The sequence below is a fragment of the Dipodomys spectabilis genome, unplaced genomic scaffold (genome assembly GCF_019054845.1).
Source record: "Dipodomys spectabilis isolate Male_0828 unplaced genomic scaffold, ASM1905484v1 ptg000234l, whole genome shotgun sequence".
NCBI lineage: Eukaryota > Metazoa > Chordata > Mammalia > Rodentia > Heteromyidae > Dipodomys > Dipodomys spectabilis.
Genome location: NW_024870911.1, coordinates 16,851,348 through 16,866,962, shown reverse-complemented (window position 1 = coordinate 16,866,962; position 15,615 = coordinate 16,851,348). Strand labels below are relative to the sequence as shown.

General features: G+C 39.3%; 1 protein-coding gene across 8 annotated transcripts in view; it reads right to left on the bottom strand.

Annotated features, from left to right (window-relative positions):
* The window catches only part of R3hdm2 (R3H domain containing 2), a 138,409-nt gene that overhangs the window by 55,756 nt on the left and 67,038 nt on the right, over window positions 1-15,615 (bottom strand). For 2 of the 8 annotated variants that reach the window (XM_042698702.1, XM_042698703.1), the window contains one exon: window positions 14,495-14,553. The exons of the other annotated variants lie outside the window; for them this stretch is intronic. The gene's annotated coding sequence lies outside the window, so the exon portion shown is untranslated. The remainder of the gene's footprint in view (window positions 1-14,494; window positions 14,554-15,615) is intronic. 8 annotated transcript variants of the gene reach the window in all.

Here is a 15,615-nt window from a genome sequence, read left to right as displayed (position 1 = left end):
CAATACTAGGAACTAAAAATTCTACCTTATCTGTAAGTTTTTCAATCTTTAATTCAAATATCAAGGAAATTGACTCACATTGAAAAATTTGGGGTTCAGGAGTAGATAAAACAATTATGGGTGGCCAGGTATGGTAGTACATGTCTATAGTATGACTTGGAGGATACTGATTTAAGGCCAAGCAGGAAAGTAAGCTAGATCCTGTCTGAATCAATAAGCTGGGCATGGTGGTATCCACCTGGGAACCATGGTCTAAGAATAACAACTACTTGGTCAACCACCTAAAAAAGTAATCTAAGCAAAAATGGAGGGGTATGGCTCAAGTGCTAGAGCTTATGCCTAGCAAGGATGAGGCCCTGAATTCTGGAGGGAAAGTACTGCAGGGAAAGGAAAAGGAAGAGGAGAAGAAGGAAGAAGGGAAGTAAAAAGCACCTTCCAGAAGCATGGTAGGTCACACACCTGTATCCTAGCTATTCAGGAGATGGAGGTAAGAGCATTCCAGGCCCACTCAAGAAAAACCACGAAATTCTATCTAAAATAAAGAAAAGCAGAAACAATTAGGGACATGGCTCAAGTGGTAGAGCACATGCCTAAATAAGGACAATGCCTAGATTCCAATTTCAGTACTACCAAAAATAAAACTGAGTACATTCATATAATGAACTACTGTTTAACAATAATGAATTATTAGGCTGAGAATGTGGCTTAGTGGTAGAGTGCTTTCCTAGCACGCATGAAGCCCTCAATTCCTCAGTACCACATGCACAGAAAAAGGCAGAAGTGGTGTTGTGGTAGAGCACTAGCCTTGAGCAAAAGCTCAGGGACAGCACCTAGGCCCTGAGTTCAAACCACATGACTGACTGGTCAAAAAAAAAAAAAAAAAAAGAAGAGAGAGAATGTATTGATATACACAAAAGATGGCTGGATAGTTGGGCACTAGCGGCTCATGTTATAATCCTAAATACTCAGGAGGCTGAGATCTGAGGGTCACAGATCAAAGCCAACCAGGACAGAAAGTCCATGAGATTCTCATCTCCAATTAATCATCAAAAAGGTGGAAGTGGAAGTGTACTAGCCATGAACAAGAAAGCTGAGTTCAAGCCCTAGTACCAGTGTGGTAAGACCATGGGTGGCACTCAAACTTTCATGGTGCTGGGTGACAGGTACATGTTCTAATCCTAGTACATGGGAGGCTAAAGCAGAAAGATTGTAAGTTCAAATATAGCCATGTCACAAGAACTTTTCTCAAACTAAAACCTTTTTATGGTGGGTTGGGTATGATGTTACACCTGTAATCCCAGGCACTGGTGGCTCATGCCTATAATCCTAGCTACTTAGGAGGCTGAGATCTGAGGATAACAGTTCAAAGTCAGTAAGAAAAAAAGTCAGTAAGACTCTTTTTATTATTTTTTTGCTGGTCCTGGAGCTTGAACTCAGCCTGGGCACTGTTCCTGAGCCTCTCTGTGCTCAAGTCTAATGCTCTACCACCTGAGCCACAGAGCCACTTCCGGCTTCTTTTCCCCCTGTATATGTGGTACTGAGGAATCAAACCCAGGGCTTCATGCATGCTAGGCAAGCACTCTACTACTAAGCCACATTCCCAGCCCCATGAGACTCTTATCTCCAATAAACCACTCAGAAAAAGCTGGAAGTGGTGCAGTGGCTCAAGTGGTACTATGCTAGCCTTGAGCACAAAAGGCTCAGGGACAGTGCCCAGACCCTGAGTTCAAGCCCCAGGACTGGCCAAAGAAAGGAGTCAGGTCTACTTGGCTTCAAAATTCCAACTCTTTCCTCTATAGTGTCAAAATAAGGGACAAAAACCCACAGCAGTGTAACTGCAAGCCTGAAGATACCTAATAATCCTTGAGAGAAAACAGGAATGAAGGCTCACTAGAATATGAGATTTAGGCCCAACCCTCCTTCTCTTCTAAGGAAAAAGCAGGATATATGGGAATAAAGTGTAAAGAGCTTGTCAAACACATTATAATACTATAGTTATATGATGGTCATCAAGCCTTCTAAGAAATACAGAAGTCAACTGTCACAGGCTTTACTAGTATTAGGGCAATAATAACAACAATAATAGTTGTGCTTATTTTCCAAAACAGAGAAATAGAAAAATTCTTTTTTTAAAGAGATTTCCTGTGTAGACTTAAACAGTCTTACTATGTAGCCTTACTTGTAGTCTTACTATGTAGTGGTGTATACCACTCTACACAGCTGCCATTCTGCTTTCTAACTGCAAAAGGACTTAGTGCTGTGTAAAGAAGTTTATAGGAGTTGGCTGGTAGTTAGAGTAATTCTTTAGGTAAAGAGACAAGATTAAAATGTTCTAGACTGACTTCTGTGTCAGCCTTCGTGCTTGAACTACAGGTACTCAAGAGACTCTTCACCCCAACTTCTGCTCAACTTTTTAATTTTTTTAGCAAACATCTTAATGAATATGAAGTGGTATAATTTTGATTTGTATTTTTTAATAATTAGTGATACTGAGCATCTTTTCATATTATAAACCAACATATATTTTCTTTGTAGAATTATTCAAACCCTTCACATGCTTTGTGTGTGTGTGTGTGTGTATGTGCTATTGAGAATCAAACTCAGGGCCTTGCACACGATGTGCAACTGTTCTACCACTGAGCATATATATATATATATATATATATATATATATATATATATATATATATATATATATATATATATATATATATATATATATATATCCCGGCCCTTTAACCAATTTTTTTAAATGGCATTTTTGCTATTGATGAGTTTTGGGAATTCTCTATATAGTTGAGATCTTGATCCCTTATCAGATATATGACTTTTAATTCTTTTCTTTGATCATTTTTGTCTTTGGTGTCATAAGAAAACACTACCAAATCATGTCATAAAGCATGTACCCTATATTTTCTCTTAAGAACTTTATAGTTTTAGATCTTACATTTAGACATTTGAACCATTTTGAGTTTTAAAAATATAATTTTATTGTTATTATTAAAGTGTTATATTGAGGGGTTACTATTTCGTAAGTGAGGTGATGAGTGAATTTCTTTTTTTTTTGTTGGTCATGGGGCTTGAACTCTGGGTTTGGGCACTGTCCCTCAGATCTTCAGATCAAGGCTAGTGCTCTACACCACTTGAGCTACAGCGCCACTTCCGGTTTCTGGTGGTTTATTGGAGATTGGAGTCTCATGGTCTTTCCTGCCCGGGATGGCTTTGAACCTCGATCCTCAGATCTCAGCCTCCTGAGTAGCTAGGATTACAGGCGTGAGCCACCGGTGCCCAGATGTAAATTTCTTTTCTTGAATAATGTCACTACCCTTTCCTTTGCTTTCCCCCAGTTTCTCCCTCCCATTCTTGCCCACAATTTACACAGGTCATTTTCCACAGTACATAGTGACAGTATGATTGCATTTATTCACCCTCCCTCCCTTTCTATGTACCTCCTCCCCCGACTTTGCCACCCCTAAAAGAGGGGAAAAAAGTAAAGAAACATCAAACACCACTGCCACCATCAACAATAACAACAACAAAAAACCATATTTCCATTTGAGGTTTTGTTTTGTTTTTGCATGGATATCCAGGTATTCCCAATCTTGTTTGTCGAAAAGGCTATCCTTTCCCCATTGACCACATATGCAATGGCTCATTTATTTTTGGCCAGTCCTGGGTCTTGAACTCTAGGCCTAGGTGCTGTCCATTAGCTCCTTTTGTTCAAGACTCGTATTCTACCACTTGAGCCACAGTGCCACTTCCAGCTTTTTCTGTGATTAATTGGAGATAAGAGTCTCATGGACTTTCCTGCCTGGGCTGGCTTTGAACAGCAATCTTCCGATTTCAGCCTCCCTAGTAGCTAGAAATACAGGGGTGAGTCAACAGCTGGCTTATTTATTTTTAGTAAGCATCAATAAGTTATACAAGGGGAGTTTCACTATGACATTTCTACTCATCTACACACTGTATCTATCAGTCTCCCCCATCCTCCTCTTCCTCGCTTTTTTTTTTGGTCCTGGTCCTGGGACTTGAACTCAGGGGCCTGGACACTGTCCTTGAGCTTTTACACTCAAGGCTAGTGCTCTACCAATGAGCCACAGCTCCACTTCTGGTTGTTTTGTTTTGTTTTTTCGTGATTGGGGTTAAGACCTTCATAGATTTTCCTGCCTGGGCTGGCTTTGAACCACAATCCTCAGCTCTCAGCCTCCTGAGTAGCTAGGATTACAGTACGATACTGGCACCTGGCTTCCTCTCCCTTCTTAAAACAATCTTAAGAGATTTTACTGCTCTATTTTCACACATGTAAATAAACTATATTAGCAAGGGTTTATTGCTTTATTCCATTGGTCTAGTTTTCATAATGCAGATTACTAAACCTATGAGGCAAATTTTTTAAATTTGTTTTTGCTGTGTGCAGCATCCCTGGTCCTGGGGCTTGAACTCAGAGCCTAGGCAATGTCCCTGAGTTTTTTTGATCAAGGTTAGTGCTCTAACACTTGAGCCAACAGCTTCACTTTTAGGTTTTTGGTGGTTAATTGGAGATAAGTTCATAGACTTTTCAGCCTGAGATCTCAGCCTCCTGGGTAGCTAGGATTATCAGCATGAGCCACCAGTGCCTGGCATGAGGTTAAGTTTTTTAAATAAAAAACTGATTCTTACATTTTGTTTTTCAAGATTCCTTTCCCTTTTTCCTCTCCTCCTCTTCCTCTCTTTATCCCTCCTCTCTCTTTCTCGACAGTTTTACTACATAACCCAGTCTGGCCTTAAACTCTCAATCCTCCTGCCTCAGCCTCCTTAGTACTGGGATTATAAGCACACATCATTAAGCCTAGTTCCATATAAACTTTAAGATAATTTTTTCCATGTCTGCAAAAAATATCATTGGGATTTTTGTTATCTTTAAGCAGTTGTACAAAGGAGTTTCAATTCAGCAAATCAGTTTGAATAGGAATCACTGATATTTTAGATGATAATTGTGGAAAATCCTCAACTGGCCATTTTGAGAAAATAATGAAATGTCAGAGAAAAAGCAAAAGTTTATAGCCCATTGTTCGCATCCATTTCTCAACCCTTATCACTGAAATTTTAATAGGGATCACACTGAACCATAGATTGTTTGGGGTAGTATCAAGATAGTAACGATGCAATATTAAAACTTCCAATCCATGAGCATAGTTGTTTCCATTTATACAATTCTTCAGCAATATTTAACTTTAGCATAGTTTCACAGTTTTCACTGTAAGTTGCTCACCTCCTTAGTTAATTCCTAAGAATTTTATTCTTTTTTATGCTACTATAAAAGGAATTCTTTTCAAAATTTTCTTTTTAGATTGTTCACTGTTAGTGTATAACAATAAAACAGACTTGTGTGCAACAGCTGTCTCCTGATACTTTACTAAATTTATTTCTTAGTTCTAATTTTAGCATTTTTTCCACATAAGACTTTATCATCTATTAACAAAGATCTTTTTCCTTTGCAAGTTGGATGCAGTGAATTTCTTTTTCTTATCTAATGGTTCCACTATCTCTCCTCCTGAATGATTTCAGTAGCCTTTTACCTGGTCTACCTGTTTCCACTTTCATTCCCCTATGGTATTTTCTAAACAGTACCCTGAGTGATTGTACAAAAATGTCACATCTATACCTTTGTTCAAAAGGCTTCAAGAGCTACCTTATTCACTCAGAGCAAAAGCTGAAGTCCTTTAAATAAACTACAAGACCTTAAGTGATCTGACTACTAGTTTGCCTTTTGACCTATCTTTTACTATTCTCCTTACTTATGCAGTCCCATGTACATTGGTTCTTCTTTTTGCCCCAAGATCCTTTTAGGATGACTGCATTTACTATTCCTTCTATTTCAAAGTCTTCCTCCAGACAATTTCATGGCTTGCATACAAAATTCCTTAGGTCTTTACTTGAATGTCATTCATCAGCCTCTTCTTTAGCTATACTAAAATTACAAAACCCAAATATACAGTCAGGTATGGTGATGTGTACTTATGATCCCAGCTACTTAGAAAGAAGGTTTGGACAGTAGGATTCCTTGAGCTGAAGAGTTCAAGGCCAACTTGGGTAATATGACCTTATCTTTAAAGCAAAAATAAAAAGCAAACAATTCCCTCCCCAAATATATCCTTATCCTACTTCCTTATTGTTCCCCTCAGCATTTATCACTATTTAACATCCCATAGAGACTATGGTTTTGTTTAGTTGTGGTACTAGGAATTAAGACAAGCATTCCACCACTGAGCTACAATCTCAGCCTCCAATTTTTTTTTTTTTTTTTTTTGGTCGGTCATGGAGCTTGAACTCTGGGCTTGGGTGCTGTCCCTGAGCTCTTCAGCTCAAGACAATCACACTCTACCCTTAAGCCACAGAGCCACTTCTGGTTTTCTAGTGCTTTATTGGAGATAAGAGTCTCCCCCACTTTCCTGCCTGGGCTGGCTTTGAACCATGATCTTCAGATCTCAGCTTCCTGAGTAGCTAGGATTACAGGCGTAAGCCACTGGCACCCGACTCACTCTTTTGTTTTTAAATCTTATTTTGAGACAAGGTCTCACTAAGTTGTCTAGGCAGGCCTCAAACTTGTGATCCTTCTGTCTCAGCCATTCAAGTGACTAGAAAATCATGAAATTTTGATTTTGTTTTGTTAGCTGTTTATAATTAGGGCATAGAATAGAACCCAAGACATATAAATATACTTTTAAGTGAATTAATTGGGTAAACATTCATAGAGTATGTGGCAAAGCTAGAATTCAACAAGATGGGCTTTTGCCTTTTCTCTGACATTGTCTTTCTCAAAATGGCCAGCTGCTTTTCCAAATTAAAAGCAAGACAGTTTTCCACAATTATCATTAAAATATCAATGATCCCTATTCAAAATTTGTTTCTAAAAACTATGTGAGTCAAGCTTATAACCTATCAGATAAACCTGCTTTAGGTTTATCTAATTAGCTAAATCTCATCCCTTACTTTTACCTTAAGTGATTCCCCCAAAGTTACTCAGATGCCATATTTTTTAATTCTTCATTTATTTTTTATTAGTGTATATTAATTGCACAAAGGGATTTCAATGTGATGTTTCCTTACATGCATATAATATACTTAGCTCAAAATTAACCCCCTATAATCCTTTCTTATCTCCCCACCCAATTTCCTCTTTGTTTAATGGTGGAATCTATTTGTTTGTTGTTTGTTACTGAGGCAGGCAATGATAGAAAGAAAAGTTCACATTCTACTCAGAGACTTGGATAGCTCAAAAAAAAGGACAATAGCTAGTCAGAATTCTCTGATAACAGAAAACAAGACCTACCATAAATTCCTCACATAGAATGTAAGAAGAACAGAATATATATATATATATATATAATTTATTTATTTTTGTGGGTCGTGGGGCCTGAACTCTGGGGCTGGGCACTGTCCCTCAGTTCTTCTACCACTTGAGCCACAGCACCACTTCCGGCCTTTTCTGCTTATGTGGTGCTGAGGAATGAAACCCAGGGCCACATGCACACAAGGCAAGCACTCTACTATTGAGCCACCTTCCCAGCCCCATAATGTTCTTGATTTCTATTGCTTAAAAAAAAAAAAAATCTAGCCAGGTGCTGGTGGCTCATGCCTGTAATCCTAGCTATTCAGGAGGCTGAGATCTGAGGTTGGCGGTTCAAAGCCAGCCAGAGCAGGAAAACTGTGAGACTCTTATCTCCAATAAACCACTAGAAAATCGAAAGTGGCGCTGTGGCTTAAGCGGTAGTACAGTGCGCGCCTTGAGCTGAAGAGCTGAGGGACAGTGTCCAAGCCCAGAGTTCAAGCCCCACGACCGACCAAAAACAAAAACAAAATCCAGAAGTGTCAAGCTGGGTGCTAGTGGCTCAAGCTTTTCATCTTAGCTACTTTTTTCATCTTAGTTACTCACCCAACTACCAGAAAGCTGAAAGTGAAGCTAGTCTTGAGCAAAAAAAGCTGAAGGAACCGGGGCCCCGGTGGCTCACGCCTGTAATCCTAGCTACTAAGGAGGCTAAGATCTGAGGATTGCGGTTCAAAGCCAGCCCGGGCAGGAAAGTCCATGAAACTCTTATCTCCAATAAAACACCAGGAAAATGGAAGTGGCGCTGTAGCTCAAGTGGTAGAGCGCTAGCCTTGTGCTGAAGAACTGAGGGACAGCGCTCAGGCCCAGAGTTCAAGCCCAATGACCGACAAAAAAAAAAAAAAAACTGAAGGACAGGTGGGACACCGGTGGCTCATGCCTGTAGCCTGTAATCCTAGCTACTCAAGAGGCTGAGATCTGAGGATTGTGGTTTAAAGCCAGCCCGGGGAAGGAAAAGTCTGTAAGACTCATCGCCAATAAACCTCTCAGAAAACCAGAAGTGGCTCCAGTGGTAGAGTGCTTGCCTTGAGCTAAAGAGCTCAGGGAGAGTGCCGAGGCCCAGAGATCAAGACTTACGACCGACCAAAAATAAATAAATAAATAAAAAAGCTGAGAGACAGTGCCAAGGCCCTGAGTTCAAGCCCCAGGACCCCTACTCCGCCCCCCACAAAATCTAGAGATGGAATTTTCTGTTATGAATCAATCATTCTTAGTCCCTTTGACAATGCAGGAGAAAATGCCATGATTATCTATGACAAGGTACAAACACTGAGCTTAGTGAAATCACTCAAACTTTAGTTAATACCTTTAAGCCAGCTAGGGTAGTGAAGATAAATGCTATAGAAGCCATCTCAGCTAATTCTCTATCTCCAGAACAAACACTGAGATAACTCTAACTTCAATAGAATTCTACCATATCTCTCGGTGGAAGAGAAAAAAGAAAAAGAAAAAGAAAAGCTGCTGATATCTCACTCAGCTTTAAAGGTATCAAAATAAGCAAGAAGGCTTAATATAAAAATAAATCATCCTGGGGCTGGGAAGGTGGCTCAGTGGTAGAGCGCTTGCCTTGCATGCATGAGGCCCTGGGTTCGATTCCTCAGCACCACATACACAGAAAAGGCTGGAAGTGGGTGCTATGGCTCAAGTGGTAGAGTGCTAGCCTTGAGCTGAAGAGCTCAGAACAGTGCCCAGGCCCAGAGTTCAAGCTCCACGACCAGCAAAAAAAAAAAAATCATCCTTGATCTACAGTTAGTTAGGACTTGACATAAACCAAGTGACCACAATAGCAGCTCAGTTCAGACCAGATAGATGGTGTTTCCCACCACAGAGTCTTCAAATAATAAGAAACTTAATTTAGAAATTTAACATCAGTAGAAGTGAAAGTGTGGCTCAAGTGATAGAGCATCAGCTTTGAACAACAACAACAACAAAAAAAAAAATGCAACCAGCACAAAAGAGGAGGGGAGGGAGGCACAAAGTGCCTATGTAGGCGATGTCAGGTACTAGAGAAGCAGAGATTAGAAGAATCTTGATTTTAGGCCAGCCCAGGCAAAAAGTAGTGAGACTCCAGACAAAAAGATACTCCAAGCCAGGCACTGGTGGCTTATGACTACAGTCCAAGTTACTTAGGAGGATGAGATCTGAGGAACACAGTTCAAAGCAGCACAAGCAGCAAAAAAGTCCAAGAGATTCTTATATACAATTAACCAGCAAAACAACAGATGTGAAGGTATGGTTCTAATAGTAGAACACCAGCTTTAAGAGAAAAGGCCAAGTAAAGCTCAAGGCCCTGAGTTCAAGCCCCAATACTGGCACATACACAAAAATCAGGCAACAAAAACCACACATAATGTGTAACTAAGAAATTATCATACTTAGTAACATTGATATTTTAAATATATTTTTTGTTTCCACATTTTTTGGAACTTCTATTCAATTTTTGATGCATTCAGATCTAAATATTTGTATGTAATTTACATTACACTTTTTTTTTTCTTTTGGTGCCATTACTGGGACTTGAACTCAGGGTCTGAATATTGTTCTTTAGCTTTTTGGCTCAAGACTGGCATTCTACCACTTGGGCCACACCTCCACTTAGCTTTTTGGTGGTTAATTGGTTAATTGATGGTTAACTGCTAGGGCTGGCTTCAAATAATGAGCCTCAGATCTTAGCTTCCTGAGTAGCTATGATTACAGGCATCAGTCATCAGCACCTGGCATGACACAGTATTTTTAAACGTTTTGCATTTACACATTTAAACTTTGCATTGTTCAACTACTAAAGTTAAAACTATTTTCCATTTTCAAATTATTTTTTTCCTCCTGTTCAGGGTAGTAAACTCCAGGATAAGCACATCCCCAAATCCTTTTGTTTTTGAGATTAAGAAAATAAATAAGAGCTACATGAGTAGATACTCTTTGCCATGGGTATTATACATATTACAGGCTCTTGTCAATATACTTTGGTAGTTTAGTGAGCAACTCAAAAAAATAAAACCTCAAAAAAACACAAAGAAGAATATTAAAATCTTTAGTATAAATCCTAGACTTTTTTTTTTGTCTTGGAATGAAGTTCAGTAGTATATCATGTTTAATGTGCGCAAGGTCCTGGGTTCAAGGCATGAACAATAACAATCTGATATTTTTAAGTAAGCTGGTAATTCCATAGTATTTAATATAAATTTTATATTCTCACAGATATATGGGAAAAGAACACCACCAAATCAACTAACATAGAGAAAAACACAGGTATTTTCAAAAGTAGGTGTCAGGGGCTGGGAAGGTGGCTCAGAGGTAGAGCGCTTGCCTTGCATGCATGAGGCCCTGGGTTCGATTCCTCAGCACCACATAAGCAAAAAGAAAAAAGCCGGAAGTGGTGCTGTGGCTCAAGTGGTAGAGTGCTAGCCTTGAGCTGAAGAGCTGAGGGACAGCGCCTAGGCCCAGAGTTCAGGCTCCACAAGCAGACCCTTTCCCCCCCCCAAAAAAAAAAAAAAATCAAAAGTAGGTGTCAAAGGCAAGTGTGTTAAGATTTTAAAGTAAATCAGAACCAATAGTAGAAAAAAAATACAAAGGGGCTAGGAAGGTGGCTCAGTGGTGGAGTGCTTGCCTTGCATGCATGAGGCCCCAGGGTCGATTCCTTAGCACCACATAAGCAAAAAGAAAAAAGCCGAAAGTGGCGCTGTGGCTCAAGTGGTAGAGCGCTAGCCTTGAGCTGAAGAGCTGAGGGACAGCACCCAGGCCCAGAGTTCAGGCCCAGGACTGGACCCCCCCCCAAAAAAAAGAAAAAAAATACAAAAACAAAACAAAATGAACCCTCAATCAACATTTGTAGAAGTGAAAAGATTAATGATGGTCAAGGAAGAAAAACAGAATTGGTTATCTTTACTTTTATAAAGTAGTGGGGCTTGTATTTGTGTCCTAGAAATCACCACTTTCTCACCAGGTAATAGACTGTACTTTCAACAATTGTCAACAAAATCATTATCTTAATGAAAAAGAAAGATTGAGTTGGTCATCTTTTTAGTGAGCATTTTATACCATGACCTTTGAACATCAAATCAGAGAAGATGCTTCCTGGAAGGATCAACTTTGTCATTGTAGGCCTGAAATGTTTATATCATACTTGTATTTATTTTAAAAACTCCACATTTTACATGTCTTGAAAATCTCTTTTGGTTTCCTAAAAAAATTATACGTTATCTTAAAACAAAAAGGTATTTTTCTTCCTAGTTTCTAAACAGTAGTAATGATAAATGCTAATTGTTTTAAAAGACAGGCTTTTTAAAAGGTCCATAAACCATCTTTTTTTTTTGCAGGGGGGAGAGTCGGTCATGGGGCTTGAACTCTGGGCCTGGGCACTGTCCCTCAGCTCTTCAGCTCAAGGCTAACACTATACCACTTTGAGGCACAGAGGCTACTTCTGGTTTTCTGGTGGTTTATTGGAGATAAATGTCTCACGAACTTTCCTGCCTGGGCTGGCATTGAACCAGATCCTCATATTTCAGCCTCCTGAGTAGCTAGGATTACAGGAGTGAGCCACTAGCTCCCGGCCCATAAATCATCTTAAAGGATTTATATTAAGGAATACTTTTCTCTAAGCTGGCCTTGAACTGAGTGAGGATAGTTCTGCCTCAACCTTCAACATCTTTTCTTCTGGAATTACAGGCTTGTACCCAAATACCCAGATTTTATATCATATATAATAAATATATAAACCTGTGTGTGTATAAAAACTTTTTTTTTTGGTTTGAACTCAGGACCTTGAAGTTGCTACGGTTTCTTGCTTGGATTGTACTCTATCACTACAGCAATGCCTCAATGTCCCACTGACATTCCCCAAATCTCAACTTCCTGAATAGCTAGGATTAACCACTGGCCTTCACGTCATATGTTAATCCTCAAGTTAACCCTAGGAAATGGATACTACTAATATTCTCATTGAACAGAGAGAGAAATGGAAAGGTATAATAACTTGCCCAATCAGCAATTGGTAAAGCTAGGATTTGACCTCTAGAGACCAAGCATTTACTCACTAAGCTTTTTCAAAAAAAAGGACACTATAAACAAATGAAATAACAATGAAGTAGAAAGCTATGACAGGAAGACATCAGTGAAGATTAAATATATACAGTAAATTTTAGGCACAAAAATGGTCTTTATCAATGCTGTCAGAATATCTTTCCAACAGATATCACATTTAATCCACAATTTTTGGGGGGATCCAGTCGTGGGGCTTGTACTCTGGGCCTGGGCGCTGTCCCTCAGCTCTTCAGCTCAAGGCCAGTGCTCTACCACTTGAGCCACAGCGCCACTTCCGGCTTTTTTCTTTTTGCTTATATGGTGCTGAGGAATCGAACCCAGGGCCTCAGGCATGCAAGGCAAGTGTTCTACCACTGAGCCACCTTCCCAGCCCCAGATATCACATTTAAATAAACTCATGGTAAAACATCTTTTGCAAAAAATTCTTTGCTGTTTTTTTCCTCCCTCAAAAAAAAGTGAAAATGAAAGATTTAAAAAAAAAAAAAAAAAAGCCAGGCGCCAGTGGCTCACATTTGTAATCCTAGCTACTCAGGAGTATGAGATCTGAGGATTGTGGTTCTATGCCAGCCTGGGCAGGAAAGTCCGTGAAACACTTATCTCCAATAAACCACCAGAAAACCAGAAGTCGCTCTGCAGCTCAAGTGGTAGAGCCTTGAGCTGAAGAGCTGAGATAGAGCCCAGGCCCAGAGTTCAAGTCCCATGACTGACCAAACAACAACAACAACTAATCTTGCTTCTCTGTATCTTTTAGCAGCTTTCCTTCCTTGACCTTTTCCAAACTCTGATGGTTACAAAACAAATATTTAAAAGGAAGGCACTTTCATCTGTGGGGGGAAAAGGTCTTTTGGTAAATTTTCCCTTGGTAATGACAGAAACACTCAAGGATTTTCAGATATGTCCTACTCACCTCCAAACAGAAGAAAAGCCAAGTTAACAAAACTGCCATCTTTTAATTCTACAGCAGTTTTCTTCCCCCCTCAAAGGCTATTCCTGTTCTAGTTGCAGACAGGGAACTGCTCCCAGTGACGTCAGAGCAGTCTCCCAGCAACGATTAAAAAGGGTTGTGTCCACCATAGGGGTTTCCTGAAAAGCTAACAAGAAATTATCCACATATTTGTTGCACTATCAAAATGCAAAGATGCAATGGAATTTCTCTTAATCTTATAGTTCCAGTCTTTGACAGACTTCTAAATTGTGTACTATTTTGGAATGCTATCTGAAATGCTAGAATTTTAGGATTATCTTCCTTTTTATTGTCTCCCCCCCCCCAATGAGATTTTGTTAGTTTGAAACATTTGTTTGTAATAAATATAACCAAACCCCCATAGACTCATGATCTAAAACATTAATATATTTTTCACTTCACACAAAGAATTTAGAGTAAGTGGAAGTACAGAACAGGAAAGAAAATGAAGACAAAATAAACCAGCAAGCTCTTAAAGACATATCTCCACATATGCTATTCACATAAAAGGTTACTCTTTAAATTTTGCTAGGATCTCTTCTACTGAGCATTTCAACCTGACCTCTACAGGCAGCCCTCCAAAGACCAGCAGTATTAAAATGGAGATGCATAAAAGGAACTGGAAACCTAAACACTGAATCCAAAAAAGGATAGGCTGGACTGCCATGACCACACCTAGGAATACATCTAGCAATTGTTTCCTAAGCTCTGCTTTAGCTACATACATTCAAAATTAGAATGTATTCTAAACTACACAGACAAGGACTTTTATATAACTACCTATTTTTGAGGTCTGAAAAACAGCATACAAACTGCTTGATCAGGGACAGTACAAATAAGGCAGAAAAATTCTAAACTGCCAAATTCAACATAAAATTATTAGGTTTTAGAAAGAAAGAACCCTCTTTCTTTCCCTACTTAGAAAAGGCAGTTAGGTAAAAATCATTAACAGCAGAATTTACAGGGTTAATTCAGGCACCCTGCTTCAGCAGTCCTCACTTTGGTCTCAGTCTATTTTAAAAAGGAACAAACACAGTAGCACCCCTATCATTAAAACATCCCACTTTAGCTTCGGCTCTATTTAATGGTACCCAGTTATCATCAAGTCATAAAGGAGAACGCACCGCTTCAGATGGATTTTTCTTCTTCCTTCTCTCGTCCCCTCCCTCTCAGAAGAAAAAGACTGCAAACAAAATCATACGTCACTGGAGGTAGAGGGAATCCCATCTTCGCACTCTTTAGAAACCAAAGCCCTCACACAAAAATAAGCCAATTAAAAGAAACAAACAAACAAGTAATCCAAAATAAGCAATGGTAACACTAAAAGAAATTCATATAACAACCTGAATACATCAAAAGGTATTTTTAGTACAAAGATCAAACAAATCTCTCCAAGTATGTTTATAATCACAAAGCACCCCTAAACACAATAAAGGCAATATATTTCTTTATATCACATTTAAAGACAGGGAACAGTTACATAAAGACATAAGACAGAGAGGCATATTCACCAGCTGAGTGTAGATAGCTGAGGAATGACACAGTGAAGGATATTTATAGGGGATTCCCTGCTTCCTGCAATGTGCGTCAACAGCATCACCAGAGAACAGAAATCACCACTGTTCTCAAACTAAATCTGAATGAACCACTGTTTGAAATAGCCACAGGAGAGTTAGAATCTGAATAGAATAAAAGTCTAGCAAACCTAATTTTTAAAATATTTTAAAGATTAAAAAATGGCAAACAAATGCCCCCATAATTATCATAAAATTCAACACTTGAAATTTCCCTAATTTCTTTAGTGTATATTGTACAGCTAAACCAATCAAGATAGAAATGATATCAATCTTTGTAGCCTCTCCCTGCTTGACCTATGAAGTTCAAGGACTTTTATTTAATAAAAGAAAATTATCCCAAACTCACCCCAGACGATCTGCATTTATACCATGAGCTCACATTATTAATGGAGACACCTCATTGCAAGGATCTGTTATGCCGGAATTTTGCCGGAAGAATTCCTTCTGGGAAACCTGTGCCTTTCTCCCTTCCCCCGCCCACAAGCCCCATCCATTTCCCCCCCCCCTCCCCACCCTTTACCCTTGAATGAAATGCTACTGATCCTTGCTGCTGCGTCTCCAGCAAGCTAACTGCTCTGACAAGCAGCTCTAAAGCAGACCATGGCCCAGCTGTTCTGAGAGATGTCACCCAGAGCTCTGCCAACAGTCACACTAGCACCCCCCCCTCT